At 37.0% G+C, this 18,607-nt stretch overlaps 2 long non-coding RNA genes across 2 annotated transcripts in view; one reads left to right on the top strand and one right to left on the bottom strand.

Annotated features, from left to right (window-relative positions):
* LOC148426811 (uncharacterized) overlaps nt 1–18,607 on the bottom strand; it is a 79,313-nt gene that overhangs the window by 36,174 nt on the left and 24,532 nt on the right. Inside the window, exon 4 of the long non-coding RNA XR_015865123.1 lies at nt 6,018–6,081. This is a non-coding gene — a long non-coding RNA (uncharacterized LOC148426811). The remainder of the gene's footprint in view (nt 1–6,017; nt 6,082–18,607) is intronic.
* LOC148426812 (uncharacterized) lies at nt 14,040–17,359 on the top strand. Its single transcript, XR_015865124.1, has 3 exons — nt 14,040–14,114; nt 16,665–16,698; nt 16,784–17,359. It is a non-coding gene; the product is annotated as an uncharacterized LOC148426812 (long non-coding RNA).

Raw genomic sequence — 18,607 nt, 5'->3', positions numbered from 1 at the left:
TAAACTTTGTGTGTTTACAATTGAACAAGGTTGGTCATATTGACATTGAGTTATTATGCTATTGAGAGGTTAGAGTTATTATTTGAGTTATTATTGTTATTAATATGAGTATAACTATATTGTGGTTGAAAAAGTTTTAAAATATGTCATTGATTCAGGGTGCGCCTTATAATCCGGTGCGCCTTATAGTGCGGAAAATGCGGTACATTTAAACAGTCATTTATTACGAGCCATATTTAGACTTTCCTTTGGCCAAACATTTGCAATTTTTGATCTGGGAATGTCTGGACTGCTGAATGTGTTTAGAAAAAGCATATATATTTTATCTGCAGTATAGTATCTATCAAACCAGCGTGGATGTTTTCAGGGATTGTATTTTGCTACGAATCAACCACGGATCTGATCCTGTTGTTTGAGAAAGAGTGAAGTCCTAAGAGGTGAAATAAACACAATCTGGGTCAGAAAGGGTCACAGGGTTTTCTGAGTGCTACACCCCCTTTGAGACTTTTGTCCGCAAAGAGGCAAATGAGCATAAATATACAGGAAACTACACATGCAGAGAAACACACAAACTTGCAAACCTTGGCCACCCAGGTTGAGAACAAGAGAGATGGAAACTTTAATTGTGTTTATAACCTAACTCTGGATTATAGGGTAGACTGACAAGAGGGAGAGTGACGAATTTCAGTTGCTCAGCTGCAAATAATTAAAACGCAGCCCTCCTCTACTCATACTTCCTGCCTCCCACAAACACACATGGATCCTAACCCACATTCGCAGGAGTCTACATTATCTTTATTATAACTTCCCTTCGTGGCATAAAGCATATTAGCCATTGATTTTGCGCAGACATTTTAAAGAGGAAGCACCATTCTTTCTAGCTCCAATATTAGGTGTTGTCTGAGTTAGTTGTTGTTAAGTGACAAGTCTCAGATCCTTCAACAGTTATTTGATCATCATATATAAAGAATCAAAAATGTTTTCTAGGATCCACCTGTAGAATAAAATAGTATGGGATGTGAGTTGGTTTCAGCTTATTTCAAAGAAATTATTTGGGAAGTAACATGATTCAAAATTGCTTAACTGTCCTTCCTACCTTCATAATTCAAGTTAGACACTGTTAACCGATAATATTCCAAAGGCGTACTGAATCACCAAATACAGTGTAAAATATTCCATGTCATATATATCACACCATTGAGCTCAATCAGTTAAATCAGTGAATTTAGCCCTACGAGTATCGATAAGCAAATCAGGTGATATTTGTAAATTGTATGACTCAATCTTTTCGAACACCGTACACAGATAATAATATGTTCTCATATCTTGAAATGATAACAGCATGAAACTGGTACAATTTTAAAGTGAAATTTTCTTTTTTAGTAATGCTAATGATTTTCTTTCATAACGGAAACTGTTGCGACCATCACCGGAATGTGTTTGGCATGTATTAGACTATTAGCTTGATGTGTGCATTTTGACCAATGGTGCTCTCATTGAGTATCTTTGAACAGTTCATGTAAAACGTGTTTTTTTTTTTTTTGTTTTTCCCCCCCAGAATATGTCAGATGCACTTTTACCCTTAATAGTTTTCAATTCAATGACAAAATTCAATGACAAAGACTTTTGGAACACCCTGTATAATAATGATTGTAATTCAAAAATAATAATATAGTTTATCCCTAATTAAATATTTAAACTTGAATTTAAGGACAACCATTGTGTTGTTGATGTCTGTAGCAGCAGTTTGTGACGGCATCAAAAATGCCCCACCTACAGTCAGGATCCGGGAGACATGTCTAGTCAGTCTTGACATTGTGCACATACATGATGAGCAGGTTAGGGTTTCGCCTTGAGTGTTTTTTGTTTTGTTTTGTTTTTTAAACAAGGTACTCAAATAACTCGAGTTGTTTCACCCTTATTGTCATGTATGAGGCGAATACAGTCATCCAATAATTTTGTCAATCAAAGTCAATTTTGAATTTTTAATTTTACAAGTAACACTCTGGGGAATATTGCAATTTATGCGGAAGTAGTGAATATGATGTCACTATTTCATACATAAACAAATGTTTGAAAAAAAAAGATTCATGTCTGTTATCTAAAAAAAAAAAAAATCTAAAAAATAATCTGAGTGAAATTACCATCTTTATCATAGATAAAAACAATAGGTAGAAATTGGTAGTCACAGCAACATTGCATGTAAACCAAAAAAATATAAAGGATTTCTGTTCTTTATTGACACCACACATTTTGGCGTTTAAATAAAAAAAAAAGAAAATCGGATGACAAATGAGCAAGTTACACGAATTGTTTTCAGTAAACTGGGTGTTTCATGTTTCTTGTCTAAATATTATGGAAGACTGTTATCCGAATCAGATCGACATCATCAGGCCTATTACCTTTTAATGGCTTAACACAAGAGCTGCTGGAGCGCTCACATGACAGATATGCAGAGGTTTTACAGTTAGCACTAAAACTTGAAATGTCTTGACAGGTAGTCTTTTGCAGCTTTTATGACTTTTGGAAGAAGAGGAAATCCTCTGCATGATCGTGTTATTATATGACACTTCTTTTGATGTCAGAACCAAGCTACATTTTTCTTGTTATTGCTTTTAAAAAGGCTGTCTCCTCTTGGCCCTGCATAAATAGAGACTTAGTGGTGTTGGTTTTTATTTTTTATTTTTTTAAATGAGTTGATTCATTAGTTTGGAAGAAATTGTCTTTGAATTAATACTGAGTAATAATTGTGAGTGGTGACCTGCTTTGAATTCAAAGTTGGCTCGCTAACGGACACAATTGGATTCTTGAGACAAATGAATGTATTTTAATTCCATCTGATATTTTTAACAGTCACAGGTACTAGCCATGTCTTATGCAGCATTACAGACAAATCCAATGAACGAGGCTTATGAAAATCTTTAAAGCCTGAAGACCACTTTTAGAAGACACAGGAATCTCTGCACACAATCACACATGAAATTTCCCGATAGAAAACACTACTAATTGAAGTAATCCAGCTAAGCTCCAACCCTTTTGTGATTCTAACTTTTTATACAACGTGCATCGGTCATGCATGATGCCTAGTTGCCCACAACGTATTTTGTCCAACTTACATTCAAAATTTTTAGGGGAAATGTAATCAAACTTTGAGGATATGATTTCCTGGGTTTTCACTGTCAGGGGTTCCTCTGTGCCAAATGTAGGGCTGGGCAATATGGCCCATGAATACATTCTCAATGTATTTCAGTCAGTCGAGTTGGTTACAATTGTAATCAATTTCAAATTCATAAACCCAACAAACATTTACCAAAAGAAAGATTTATGTATTAAAAATTGTTTTTAAAATGTTGCCCATATAATGGAGGACCGAAAGTGCCAAAATAAATAAATAAATGTACCATTAAATAACTAATAAAAGTGTCATTAAATAAATTAAAAGTTTCATTAATTAATTAAGAGGGTCATTAATTAAAAAATGTTTTCATAATTCATTAAGTGTTTCATTAAATAAATAAAAACATTAATTACTTAATGAAACATTTATTTAATTTATAACAAATTTATTTCATTAATGGAAGATTTTTTTAATTAATAACACTTTTAATTAATTTATGAAATATGTATTTAATTAATGACACTTTTAATGGCACACTTTTGCGACGTTTCATGCATTCAGTTTATCTGTGAAGCTCGCTCGTCAAAGTTTGATGGGCGGGTCCTAACACCTGATTGGTTTCCCTGGTCCTCAAAGCAAGCCAGAGAAGGGGATATAACTAATGTACATAGTTCTTTGGGTCACGTTAGGCTCAATGTCGTGATCAGAAAGTGTGGAAATTACTCAACCTCAATACATTCCTCCACTTTACGTTGTAGAAAATTGTTTTGTGCAGGCAATGTTTCACAAACTCAGCAAGGTCTAAAATATCTCTACCTAACTCATTTGAAAGCTTAGGAAAGGTCTCTGTCATGTTTTCAACCACTTCAAGCCAAAGCATTGGATCAGACGAGATTTGAGCTAAACGGGCTTTGGCACCGCCCACAAAGTTTGACACTTTTATTAACACACTGTAGCGGTGTTTCCTGCATTTAGTTTCTGTCTACCTCGCTTGTCAAAGTTTGATGGATGGGTTCTAACACATGTTTGGTTACCCTGCTCTGTCTTGGTTTAAGGAGCAGGGTAACCAATCAGGTGTTAGGACCCGCCCATCAAACTTTTACGAGCAAGGTTGACATATTAACTAAACCACCGCGAGATCATAGGAGAAAAGTCCGTGGCAAAATGTTTACTTTCTGTTAGTATCTACTACAGCAGAGTTGAATGTGGCAACAGCAGACCACAGGTTGAATATGGACAACCCTAACCCAAACCCTATGTACACAAAATTATTTTCAGTTAGTCAGAGATAAATATAGGTTTACAATAGAATACAGATTAAATTATTTGACCTGATTTTAGGCTTAAACCAACCTTTCAGTGGATGGATAATGTTTAATGGATGGATAAATTTATAAAGGCAAAGCCACATTTCCAGTTATGGAGGTGAGAGTAATATAAAAGTAATGCAGCAGTAGTGTAATGCATTACATTTCAAAGACAGTTATATTTTAATGTAATTACTTTGAAATGATCACAATAAGTAATAAATAATGAATTACAGTTTTGAAGTAACTTGCCCAACAATGGATGTACAGAATATATATATATATATATATATATATATATATATATATATATATATATATATATATATATATATGCATTGTGTGTATACACCATGGCGGATGGGGCCCATGAAACCCCTCAGTAAGTGAATTCCTTGAAGTAGGGTTGTGCTGTCACTTGCATGCATCTGCTCACACCCCAACCCTCTCCCACACATAGGTTTGCGCACAACTGTCACTCACAGCCACAAGCGCACAGCCTGAGAGTAGTGAAGTGTTGTTGCCAAAACACCCTTGTATAATACCATGACTCAAAGTAGAATGACGAGCAGTGGTTTAGTACTTGAATTTCCTTCAGGGCATGGATGGGAAACCAGCGCACTTTTGGCATACATATATTCGAGAACCTCAATTTTGTACTCATCACATGACATTTTCTTCATGTATTAAAAAAATTAAACAACTTGAAACTTTTGTGGTCTTGGCTTGATTGTTTTAGACGGTTCTATTTTCCCATCTAGCTGAAAGCAAACCAAGATAAAGTTTACACTTAGCAACACACAGCACAACAAACACACACACCAGACCTTTCTGCCAATAGCAATGTTCTACCTTTGCCAAGTCTATGCACCACTGGAGGTTAAGGGTTCAGCTCATTTCAAGCATGCATTTTAACACACACACAAACTCACACAAATAGTGCACGCCAAAAGCACAGTCCAAGGATGGCAAAGATCTCTTTCAAGTCATAAACAATAGCGCATAGGCATAATTTAATCACAGAAATATTTTCCTCCTCTATTCACTCATTTACTTGTCATTGATGTTTCCTTCTCACCCACACATTGACCAAAAAGAAAGCCATTTTGGAAAAGTCTATATCTAATTGCTCACTACTGTACTCGGGCATGGCAGTAGCTGCATAATGAAAGAAAATGTGCAAGGCAAACAGACTTTTTTTTTTTTTTGACAGAATCATAGTCTTGAGTCTGTACCTTATCAAATTCTCAGCAACAAACATGGTGAAGGTGTGCTCCTGGGAATGCAGTGCATTATTAAAAACATGAAAGTTGTCTTTTATTGTTTTTCCTTCCCAGTCTATATGGCCAAGACAACGTCCAATTCATTTGGCATGAGGACAAGAACCTATTACTGCCATAGCATTATTTCGAATGGACTGACAGTATTTGATATCTTAAATTTTAAAAATCATTAATCATTAATTACCCAAATATTTTGCCCTGAATGAAGTATATGCATGAGTGCATTGTTTGGTGTGATTGGGGGGAGGGGGGGGGGGGGGGGGGGTAAAAAAGAGAATGTAACAGAAAACAGACATTAATTTTGCTTACCATCTTCAGAGCAGTCATCGATGTTGATATTTGGATTTGTGGCTCAAAGGTGCACATTAACCACCTAAAATGACAGTGGCAGACAAAATTGAGAAAATCAGGTCAAAATAATAACAATAAAATACAGTTGTCCTATGATTGGCAGGCAACCGATTAAGGGTGTCCACCGCCCACTGCTTTAAGAAGGCTGAGCTAGGCGCCAACAACCTTAGTGTGGATAAGTGGCTGAAGAAAGTTGATGAATAGATGAATAAAACATAGTTTCTTTCCTCAAATGAAAGATCCTGGCTTAAGCAGTAGAAGATCCATCCAAAAATAACCATTTTAATAAAATATGCGTACTTTGCATCCAAGCTATACCTACTTACTGTTGTTTTTTTTTGTTTTGTTTTGTTTTGTTTTGGTTTGGTTTGGGTTTTTTCCGAACATATCCATGTTTTGTGATAACTACACAAGTAGCAGTTCAGTATTCCTTGTACAAGAAAACAAAACATTCAAAGACGAGCAAAATTTTATCTTGCCGGAGCTGTAATAGAACATAAAATGATCAGACAATTTAAGCTGTTTTATGACCGGACCGATGTGTCTGACCCTAATCTTAGCAAATAGATGATCCAAATTGTCTGTGGAAATGGTTAGACACACAGAGACTATTTGCCTTGAGGGTGCAATACTGACATAACACACACCACTCTCAAAAGTAAGTGTAGACGTACACATTCACACAACCCACACACAAAAGGAATTAGACGCACTGCTATCTTCCGACATCATGGCGACAGAACTTTTGTATTAACTTTTTCCATTATCAAACATCCATCCATTTTCTATACTGCTTATCTTGTTCAGAGTTGTTGAAAATTGAAGCTGGATAACAGCCGCTTGTGAGCCAAAGGCAGACTCCACCCTAAATTGTTGCCAATCAATTATAGGGCACCTATAGACAGCAGCTCTTCATTGAAATGGAACAGATTCAATGTAGGCTGTGGAATCCAAACGAAACACTTCACTATCAATGAGTCAAAAAAAAAAATTGCAACTGTTTCAAAATCAATTCAAAATATAGTGTTTTTACCAAATACAACATGTCTGTCTTTTTGTGAAGTGTTGTTAAGAGTCAACGCAAAGGAGCACTACTAAAGCAATGTCTATTTTGACGTCAAGTACAATCTGCTCCAGTCATGCTGGCAAACGCCTAACTTTAATGATGAATTATTGGGATTTGTTTATTACTGTGAACTGTAAATCATTTATAGCTCAATAAAAGATTTCACCGATGCATTAAAAAAGTGATGTTGTCATTTGGCATAAAAAGTTCAGAGAAAAGAGACTATGCGAGCTCTGCTGATGTGTGATTATAGATACAATGGCGCCATGGAGCTTCAACCTGCAAATTTTTTGTGTAAATTCTAGGACTAATTTCTCCATTGAAAAAAGGAAAGATGCAAGCACATGAAAAGAAAAGAGAAAGACATATCTGAAACTTAACATAAAGTCACAGATTTAATAGTTTGGATCATTCTGTAGTGGTGCCAATAATCTCCACAGCTCACCAAACACACAGTTTCTATTACACCGCCGAATTACAAGTAAGAAATATTACATGAGCAAACGTGATCAGAAAAAGACATTGAAGAAGAAACAGCATCAACTGTAAAACACAAGAAACCACATGGGAGAAGACAAAAACAAAAATAATCAGAGACAAAGAACAAAAACGTTAAATAAGCACTCCAGAGCTTCCCACATTTCCATGAATTGGTCTTCCATTTATGAAGTCCACTGAACGGCGTTATTGTTAATTTTCCAACAATTGTGCTGCGTTCGGACCAAGAATATTGAACCTGATCAATTTAAGATTGTAGGCCTCGACACATTCCAGACTAGAGCTGAACGATTAATTGCATTTACAATATAATCATGATTTGAAAAAGCTTCACTTGCAATCGCAAAGACTGCAGTTTAATTTGGTCAGAGCGGGGGAAGAGATTCACAGAGTTACATTGCCATGCTAGCTTTTAGTCACACTACATTCAAATTAGGTTTTCATCTCACAAGTATCTAACATAATTGATCTTTTTCTCCTCGCAAGATTAGGTGTTTCCTTTGACTGACATGTCTCTGAAGTTAGCGCATGCACGTAGACGACAGTGTGCATCCTTGAGCCATGGCAAATGCAGTTGAAGAGCTGTTAAATATTTAGAGGATGAATTCTGTTGATTTTGCACCAAACAGATGGATGAAAAGATAGGTCATGGGTCACGGTGTTTATTTGTTGAAATATGAAATGAGGTGATATGTAGTGTGTTAATTACAACAGCTAATTAAAGACACTGGATTTATTTATTTTATTTGTTTTGTAATCACTGTCTATGAGAAATTGAGTGATTAAAAAGTGCAGTTCTTGTTTACTCATGTTTTATGTAACATGTTTTGAAGGAAATGATACAGCTAGTGATTTTAATTTAAATGTATACATGTAGCATCATTATTTTGTCATGGTGCATGCTTACCAAATGGCACATCAAAGTATTTAGTCATGTTCTACTTATTGTGGTGGATAAACTACCGTTCATATTAATTAATCCTTGATTTGCCTTTACCTTGGTATCCTATAATGCCTGTATCCTAAAATGAATTATTGAAAACTACAAAAAGTTTGTATTGCATTTCTGAAGTCCACTGGATAAAAAAATAAAAATAGAATTGGATTATGATCCATAAATGTTGAGCCCTATTTCAGATGCCAATATCAGGACAAATCATTTTTAACACACCAGAGAGCACAAGATAATATTATGGGATAAGCTTCTACAACATTAGACAATCTGTTTTTAGTAGTTCTTGGTTAAAAACCGGACAAAGGCAGCACAGTCACACATCCTGCGTGTTCCAGGCTTTACTTTCAGAGGAGAGACTCAACATGGAGCCAGATAGTAATTGAGAGCGCATGGCCAATTGGGCTGGGTTGTCACAAGGCAGCCAACCGTGTCAAATATTTCACCACCAAAGATTTTCTTCCAGCCATTTCCAATATCTAACCCCTTTCCAAATGTATAAACTCATATGTCCATCTTTGCACGGCCTGTTCCTTCAAAATGTCTTTTCATATGTTTAATCTTTGCATTGTGGAGTCCTTACTTTTTTATTTGTACCTTTACGGAATACCCATAGCCGTTTAGCACCCACAAAAGTAATTATTAAAATTTTCATCAACTAAAAGAACTACACGTAATACTCGTTTTCATTTAGACCATTGGAATTTGCTCACAGTCACAATAATCACTCATGTTCTGCCCTACAAAGGGGCTGTTCTCTGCACACTGGTCTGACAAGGACTAATAATAGACTGTACAATCACAATGAGAATATCTTCCTTTGACCTTCCCCTTCATTGTGAATTTGAGGGTTAATAATCATGATGAAAATATTTATGTTAATTAACTGTTGCATAAAGAAACAGTGCTCGCAAGTTGGTCGCTGTCAAGCACTAACCAACAGGCCTTTCACCTCAGCCATCTTGTGGCATGTGATATAAAATGTAGGAAGGAAAATAAGACTTTAATGTTTGTTGATTGGTTTAAAACTGCAACCAACAAAATTGTACTTCCTTGTAGAACAACATTCACCAGGTGGAAACTGCAAACTAATGTACAGTATAAGCACTTTTGAGATTTCAGAGACAGAGGCATGAGCCACTTTCGTGTTCAAATTGCCTTTGACAATACTCCTGGCCAAAACAATGTATTCTTCTGCACTCCTTATTGCCACTAAAGCTAACCCTATCTCACAAACAGGCCCTATGTAGACACATAATCACCAAATATATCAATGACACCACAGTGAAGAAATACATTGAATGCACGCATCAAATCACATTGATGGAGCTGGACCTGATCTTTTTTACTGCCGTCTATTTGCGGTAAAAGACACTACGCATTAAAACAAGTGAGGGGACCTGTGAAAAGAAAGGCTCATGTTACAGAAATCTGTTAAAGCAAGCAAAGGTTCACCATAGGGTCAGTCCTTCAAGGGGATTTTCCTCACAATTTCCTCTCAAATAACATGGAGACACAGAGGTAGAGTGGCATATGGCAAAGTCAGACATCAGAAATGGGCCTACAACACAATATTATCATATTCAGAAAGCGATGGGACCAAAGATGGAGAGCTTCTATTGGTACATTTATTTGTAAATGACTGGCTAACACAAGGGAGGCATGTTGATGCAGACAGGTGGATACAATCACACAGATGAGGACAGAAATGAGGGAAACAAAACATGAACCAAACACATGAAGAAACACCCAACAACTCAAAAACACAACTAAAACCTCAGAAAAAGAGCAGAAAACCCAATACCAAGCCACAACCAACAACCCACCAACACCAACAGAAATGACAATACAGTATTTAAAATAACACACAGGAATATTATTGTGTTTTGTTGCTCAGGTTCGAGGATGGTGTTCTATTTTTTCAAATCCTCAAAATAAAAATGATGACAAAAATTCAGATTTTTAAATTGTCTTTCTGTAATTTCATCAATGCATCAAACATAATAAATTAGTATTTTAATGGAAGTTAAACTTAAAGCGCCATACAGCAGAGAAGTCACATGATGTATCATTCTTTGCTGAGTGCGCTGCAGGGAAAGCAAACATTTACTCATGAAGGCTCATTATTGTAGCCGACTTAGTCATTTTCATAGTAGGCTAATATAGCTTATGAAGACACTTACAGCATGTGTTGCCTTCTATATAAGGCTTACATAAATCCATTTTTTTGCGAGTCCAGATTGTTTTTTTTGTTTTGTTTTCAATAATGGCTCTTTCAACATTCTGGGTCGCTGATCCCTGAGCTAGAATATATAATTGGTAATGCAGTATCCCCTCTGTGTTTTTGACATCACTTTGATCTTTGTTCAATAAATAGGCCAGTTACCCTGTGTCACCCTTCTTTAGATGACTAGTGCTGCTATCACCTTCCCATCACACCCAGCAGTGGAAACTCGAACCAGATCAGGGCTTGCCTTCACAAACTGTATCACGGCCCTGCTCAGCTAACAGCAGACTTCATTGTATTACAAGTTTAGTGAGACAGCACGCTAGAGAGGACAGAGTAGACAATAACAGGTGAACGGAACATCAGCAGGTCACGATTAACATCAAGCAAATATCTAGCTGTAAAATGGATGAGCCCCACATCCCCATCTTTCTCTAATACATTTTTCTCATCTTCCATGGCCCTTTTCACATCCAGTTACTCTATAGCCATGTTTCATTTTTTCAGCAGAGCTCATTTTCCCCTTTTTTTTTTTTAAATTCATCCTCCTCCTGTTTTGAACAAACACAAGCCAGTCAGTTCAGTCACCAACTGAAAATGACCGCAGGCGTAGAGGGGAAAAAAAGAAGAAGAGCATTGTGAGAGTATGTCGGTATTGGTGGGGGTGGGTGGATGGTTTGAGGGAGGTAATGAGACAGAAAAAAGGTGGTGTTGAGGGCGACAGTGACAGACAAATATGGGAGCAAATGAGAACCTTAGACAGATCAAATGGGGAGACTTTTCCACCCAATGAACATCAGGGTTAAAAAGTCGAAGCAGATTTCAGAAACGTCAATTCCTTGCAACAGAAGCCATTCTTTCATCAGTCTATTCTGCCAAATCCATGGTTGGAATGAAATGCTGTCCACTCCTGCTCAGACAAAATGGCTCACAGCTAAATACACGTCTTGTACTTTTGAAGGATATGTTTCAGAAAACCATTTAATAAATAAGCCTCACCATTATGTGAGGACATGATATGGATGGGTATTTTGTACAGGAACGTTTGCAGACAGAATCCTTACAAAAGTATGCACATTACGTTGAAAAGATTTGTTGACTTCAGGTTCGAGTGTCAGAGATTTAAAATGCGTATGGACTGCTTTGACCACATTTTCTATGATTTCTAAATAAATGCGCCAACCCAACAGGCACTGGTTACAGATTGCTTGGCAACTACCACTTGTGTAGTCACTGTTCTTTCTGAAGGAAATAAATCTATTTGAAATATAGAGATTTGCAAGCACCATGACCTGTGCTGTTGCCAGCTATGCATTACCAGACATGTATTCATTCAGGAGCCATGGAATGCAAGGTGGTGCTTTTTAATTTATATGTATAGGTAGGAATTATTACAGCAAAACGAATGTTCAGGTCACATGGCCAACAAAATGTGTATACAGAAAGGTTAATTGCTATAAAGCATGTCACTCTTACTCAAGTTATGTCTGAGAAAATTTAGATGGAACAATTTCCTATATGAGTTCTCTCTCCAGATCAGATGCAAGACGAGGGATACGTGAATTTGAATGCTCTCTCTCTCTCTCTCTCTCTCTCTCTCTCTCTCTCTCTCTCTCTCTCTCTCTCTCTATATATATATATATATATATATATATATATATATATATATATATATATATATATATATATATATATATTTTTTTTTTTTTTTTTTTTTTTTTTTTATCTCAAAAACCTGGAATTTGAACCTGTTTTACCAGAACCGTACATATTAGTGTGGCGTGAGTCACAGTTGAACCACATGGCTGAATCGACACACTGAGCTGAGTGTGTTCCTTGCTGTAGCAGCAAGAGGGAGCAGCAGTACAAAGCACACAAGCTGCATTTTTTGACTGCAATGATGTCATTCTTCCAGTCAGTGCCCAAAACAAAAAGGTTACCGCAAATATTGAAACTGAGTTCAGCTCATGTTATGGATGTTCCACATTTCCTGTTTATTTGCCATTAAGTATTGCACACTTGATGAAATATACATGAAGTATTGAAAATTAATTCAGTTATGATATTTTGGGAGTTTGTCATCTGAAAGTGTAATGAAAATTCATTCAGTCATGATATCTTTTGGAGTTTGTCACCTGAAAATGTAAGTCCTATCCCCTTTCACTCACATAAGCTAAATCATTTGACAAGTGGGAGTGGGCATACATTTAAAAATTGTGTCCTTACATGCCGAACGTTTTTATGTTTTACCCTATTAAAATAAAATAGCACCACTTTGTTGATACAAACCCCGACAGTGACCTTAGGAAAGAACAGAAAATGAGCGAGGATGTCTCGGGTGAGATTTGGAACGTTATTTTCACTGGGATTTGCTGTGTGTTGTTTCTCCAACAGGCTGCTGAGAGCTGCAGCACGAGGATAGTCACGCTAGAGCTGCTTTGTATGAATAACATTTCATGTGCAATAATCTGCGGTTTTCTTGTCACAAAAATTGCACACGAGCACAGACGGTGGTGAATGGCTTCAACCAATGCCACAATCACACATCTGTCTGTTCATCTTTCCCGTAAACAGACCATATATACAAGTTTCATCTCTGAAATTATGTATTGAAGGGTAAGAAATTGAATTCAGGCAGTGGTGCCAATTAAACAATATATTTCACATAAAGTTCAAAAAAAATAATATCATACTTGATGTGAACCTATTGACTCATACCAGCAGACTAAATTACACTCCAATGAGCCTTACAGTTTTGATACTGCAAGGAATGGCAAACTCGGTTCAAACTCGGTTTGTATGGTTAATATTGTTTCTCATTGGTTGATCATCAACATCAACTAATGGCAACTCTCAAGTAAACAGAGTGATACAAACATGTAAACATCTAAAGCACTAGCGTACTAGAGCGGTTGAAATATGACAATGACTTTGGATAACTCGATGCACCTTTCGACATTGAACAACCTGTTAATCAAGTAGGCCTTGACAAGGTGTGGTATGATGCAGTGGTTGCGTTACAACACTTGTGTGAATGTGTGAGGGAGTGATTTGCCAGTACTCCAATTAACAGTCAAAGCTGGAAAAAAGGTCATTACACAGCTGAATAGGAGATGTAAATTCACGCTGAGCCACACACAGAGACTCGAAATGATACATGAACACGCAAGCTTGATTAATGAAAATGTAGGCACTGTGACAATTACATATAATTTCATTTTTGCTTGGATTATCAACAGGAAACCCTTCAAGGACAAATCGTGATGGGTGTAGTCCATGTCACTGGTGATACGAGAACCATCATGACTGTCGGTAACCAGATTAATTATTACAAGCCAACTGTTTTGCCTGTTTGTTTGTGGCGTTGCTTGCTTCTATTGACTTCTGTATAATACGAATCGGACTGTGCAAATGTGTGAACTGAGTTCACAGATGAGTACTTCTTAGTTGAGTACTTTCACAGTAAGAAGCTCACTGATCTCCTGAGGGGTGAACTTCAATCAATACAGTAACACAACCAAATGCGGTACAGTTGCTAATTAGAACAAGCCAGGGGCTGTAAGACATCTCTCTGTATTGTTGCCCATGCTACAAAGTATACAGTTATACATTTTAAATTCATGATATTTGAATAATGCCAAGCATTTTCACTCAACTTTCACACTTCAAAGTTCCCAAAATGTCAAAAGCCATCAATAAGGTTCAAAGACATCAACAAATGTTCAGCAAAAGTATTCAAGTTAGTCCACACCAACCCTTGCATCCATAAAGCCACATTAATTGCTACTGAAAACATTTTAAAAATTTCATCACATTGTGTGTTCATCCACGCATGTTTTATTGTAGCTCATCAGCATGCAAGGAGGAGAAGTAGAAGTAGAAGAAGACAACAAATAATGTGTATCTCACAATTCCATCAAGATACTGCACTCATTCACAAATTTCGATTGCGACTTATTAGCAGTGGTGCGTCGTTATATTCATTTGGTTACGTCTCTTACAGTGTTGTAGTTTTAGGCTAAAGTTTATATCCAATCAGAGTTCGGCTCACTTCTGTCGCCAGGCTGTATAAAATCTGCCTCTGTGAGTGAATGGGCACATAGAATTAACAGATAGCATTAGCCAATCAGAACAGGACTTGGTGACAGTAAGGCCAGCTAGAAAAGCCTCATGTTGAACGTAACATGTACGCGGTCTGTCACTGGATACTCAGCATAGGAGTCAGCATTATGCGGGTCGACCAAGCTTGGCTGTTTGGCTTTGACAATCCTGTGTCCTGTGCTTCTGTAGAGTTTTTTGCATTATTTGGCATTTTTTGCAATCATTCGAATTTTTTGTAAATATTTGTGTAAATACTGGAAAAGAGAACCCTGGGGAAATCAACCAGGAAGAGGAAACACTAGTTCAAATTTACCTAACATGGTAAAGTTTGATTGAGGAATATCCAGTGTTCCCCTCCTTTAAAGTCAAGCACTCATCTGACATGTTGTTACAGACCACCATAAAAATCAGCTGAGACATGTCACCACTATTAACTAGCCCTCACTCCCCACGTAGCCCCTCACACATGCAACACACACAACAACTGCTGCTCCCGTTGGCTTTCACACCTTGTCAGAAGGTACTTGTTGAACAAGTTGTTCAACGTCAATGTCGTATCAGGTCATCCAGATGTGCGAACAGACAGTTTTGGGACAGGAAAAGGAGGCAGGGAAACCAGGTCAACTGGTGCAGCACATGTGTCTGCAGGCATCTACAGATCAAAAGACAAGAAACCAACTGAACATCTGCACATGTCCTGACTTGTCTGAAATGATGCAGACATTTGTTGGAGTGGATTTATGTCTAATCCTTAAAGCGCCATTGTGGACGTTGCTAATTAACTAGCATTGAAAGCTTGCTCTTACTAAACATTTAAAGCAGCGCACTTGTGAGCATTCAAACAATGTGTCTCAGACAGTTTCTCAAGAGTCACATAAACAGTAAACGCAAAAAGTGTGAGGCCAAAAAATGGACACACAGCTCTTGTTTTATTTATGGTCTTAAATCAAGTATTACATGCGGCTTTCAACTCGGTCTAAGATAGAATAGCAGGTGTCTCGTAATTTAGAGTTCTGTCTTCACAAATAATGAAACAACATTAAGACAAGCTGTCAGGTGATCTTACTACTATACTATACAGAAAATCCTCACAGAAAATGCACCCACACAAGTTAAACCTCTTCAAAATATGACCATTGGGATGCGCTACATTTAAACAATGTCTGTAATTTCCTTCCTAAAAATGTTATTTTCAGCCGGATTCATTGCTTTCCTAAGGTATGCCATAATAGAGAAAGTGTTTGATGCTGCAAAGCCAAAATGATTACAAATAACTTTGAAATAACAAATAACTAGGCTGAGCTGAGTAGCATCATCCTGCGAAAAAGGGCAGGAAAATTGCTTGAAAACTCCTTAATAAGTAGGGTCAGCAGATTTGCAAACACAGAAATTGGGACATGAAAATTTTGCTAAAAATGAAATATGAAATTCATTCTCACCTGGAACTATTCAGAACACATTTAATCACTAGTATGGTGGTTGTGTTATTACTTTGACTAATGCTAAATGTTATCTTGAATGACAGTTCAACATCACTATACTGTTTAACGCACTCACCATGGTGAAAAGTTTTTTGCTTGGTACTGGCGTTGTGCCAGTGCAGTAAAATTTGTATTTCCCACGCCTGTAATTTGCGTGGGCTGTTCTGATTTTGCTTTGTCAAGTAATTACAAATCTTTTACCATGTATCCCCTGCAATGTGCTCATGGACTAGTTTCTGTTGTTTGGGCATTGGATTAATATTTCTATTTTTATTTCCAGGTTTGAGATGTACTGCTGAGTGAATGCATCTCCGGTAAGAGCAAGAACAGCACTTGCTTTCTTTTGCTTCTCCACGTAGCTATCGATCATCTGATGTCAGTATTTTTTTTTTTTTCCAGAAAATCGTATTCATGAATCTGAAAATTAATAGACACATCATACTTCGCTACCCAACACAGGGCAACCACTGCAAGAATTATCACATTGCTACAGTATGACTTCATTTTCCATGATTCATCGACACAAAAGCAGGAAGGAGTTCTAGTTCCAATATCACATGGGCATTAAAATACAGTTTGAATTCCTTTTCAGTTGGTTTATAGTATAAATCGGTGTGACAACCGTGTGATTGAACATACCATACATAGAGCATGCCCCCCCCAATGCATGTAGAATGACGTTGTCATGTAAACGTCCAGCACTCACATCAGCTCATGTAAACACACAAGTACTTGCATAAATAACAAATGGAAATGTAACCTTAATAAAAGATTTGCTTTTGGTGAAACTAATTGTGTTCTAAATATTACCTGTTCCATAGTATATGTGCATCTGCAGTTAGCGTTTAAACCTGTGGTTTGTGGTTGTTGTTTTTTTTTTTGTTCGTTTGTTTCATGAAAATTCATACGTTCTACCAAAGCTTTCCTCCGTGATCGACCATTAGAATGTGATTGGGCAACCCTGGGCAAACATAATACCTGATTCATTGAAAGACTTTTTCAATGCTTAAATGTAAACTGCACACAGTTGTACTGCGGTTAAACAGTTCGATTTGTTTCTGTCTCCCATTGTGTTGGTGTCAGTTCAGCATTGTATACAAACTGACTCCTCAATATTTTAACTTGCGTCACATTAAAAGTGTTGTTATAGTGTTCCTTTGTCTCTTGCTTTCTTCCTCTTGGTCTCCTTTTTATTTGAATATCTTAAATCAATACAAATTATACCCAATGCAGAATAATACAATATACAGAATGCGCAAAATTTAAAAATAACAAGCTTGCCATGAAAGAATATTTCAAGATTGTTATTTCCTTCTTATTTACGCCACTCTGAGGCTGCTGCCGCCCCAGGAATGACAACCCTTGTTGGGATTCTGTCGCATCAAGCCGGCAGATTTGAATGCTAAACCCATTAGCCGAGCATCACTCACAGTCAGAGCTGGCGATGATAAATAACCCAACCAGAGGAATCTGATTAGGGGAGATGGAGGCAAGAGATCTGAGGGAATGAGTAACAGCAATGTTGCTGTTATCAGCCCTCAGTCAGATTGGAAATTGCATACCGAGACAACATGAAATGTTCATCTGCAATGAGTTGTGGCGGCTTGTTTCCAAAAACATGAGTTGGGATCCAAAATTGGGTCTGAGGTTTATCACTGGTGGGTTTGCAATTAAATGAAAGCTGAATTTTTCACGCTTGTGTGTGTTTAATCCCATCAATGTGCACAACAAGCAGGCTGTTTAAAAGTGAACGTTAATCCAATAGGAAGAATAGGGTGACTTTGGAATGTTTTGTTGCCTTAAAGTTAATGCTACAGGTGAGTCTACCGTGTCTTTTTTTTTTTTTTTTTTACCAGATATTCACCTATAAATTCCATACATGGTAAATATGAAGTTACGTACATTTGAAATGACATTCAATTAATCACTGAATCTGGATTTTCTGAAGATCTTCACTCTCATATCATTTTTGTTATTTTTGCTGACTTCTGATCTTAAAGTGTACAAAGGACAAATTGTTGCTGGGACATTCTCTGCTCTTTGTGGTTTCTCCTTTTGGTAAGTACTTACACTTGCTGACCACAGCCTGGTATGTTGTCACATTCCATATTCCTGAATTCAGAGCAGGGGTACAAGTTACTAAATAAATTGTGCCTTTGAGGTTATGTTATACTTTCTAGTTATATTTTATAGCACAAGATTGGAAACTGTGAACTTCAAGAA

The sequence above is a fragment of the Hippichthys cyanospilos genome, chromosome 3, assembly GCF_059441005.1.
Source record: "Hippichthys cyanospilos isolate Australia breed blue-spotted pipefish chromosome 3, RoL_Hcya_1.0, whole genome shotgun sequence".
In the NCBI taxonomy this organism is placed as follows: domain Eukaryota; kingdom Metazoa; phylum Chordata; class Actinopteri; order Syngnathiformes; family Syngnathidae; genus Hippichthys; species Hippichthys cyanospilos.
This window is presented reverse-complemented; position numbering and strand designations above follow the sequence as displayed.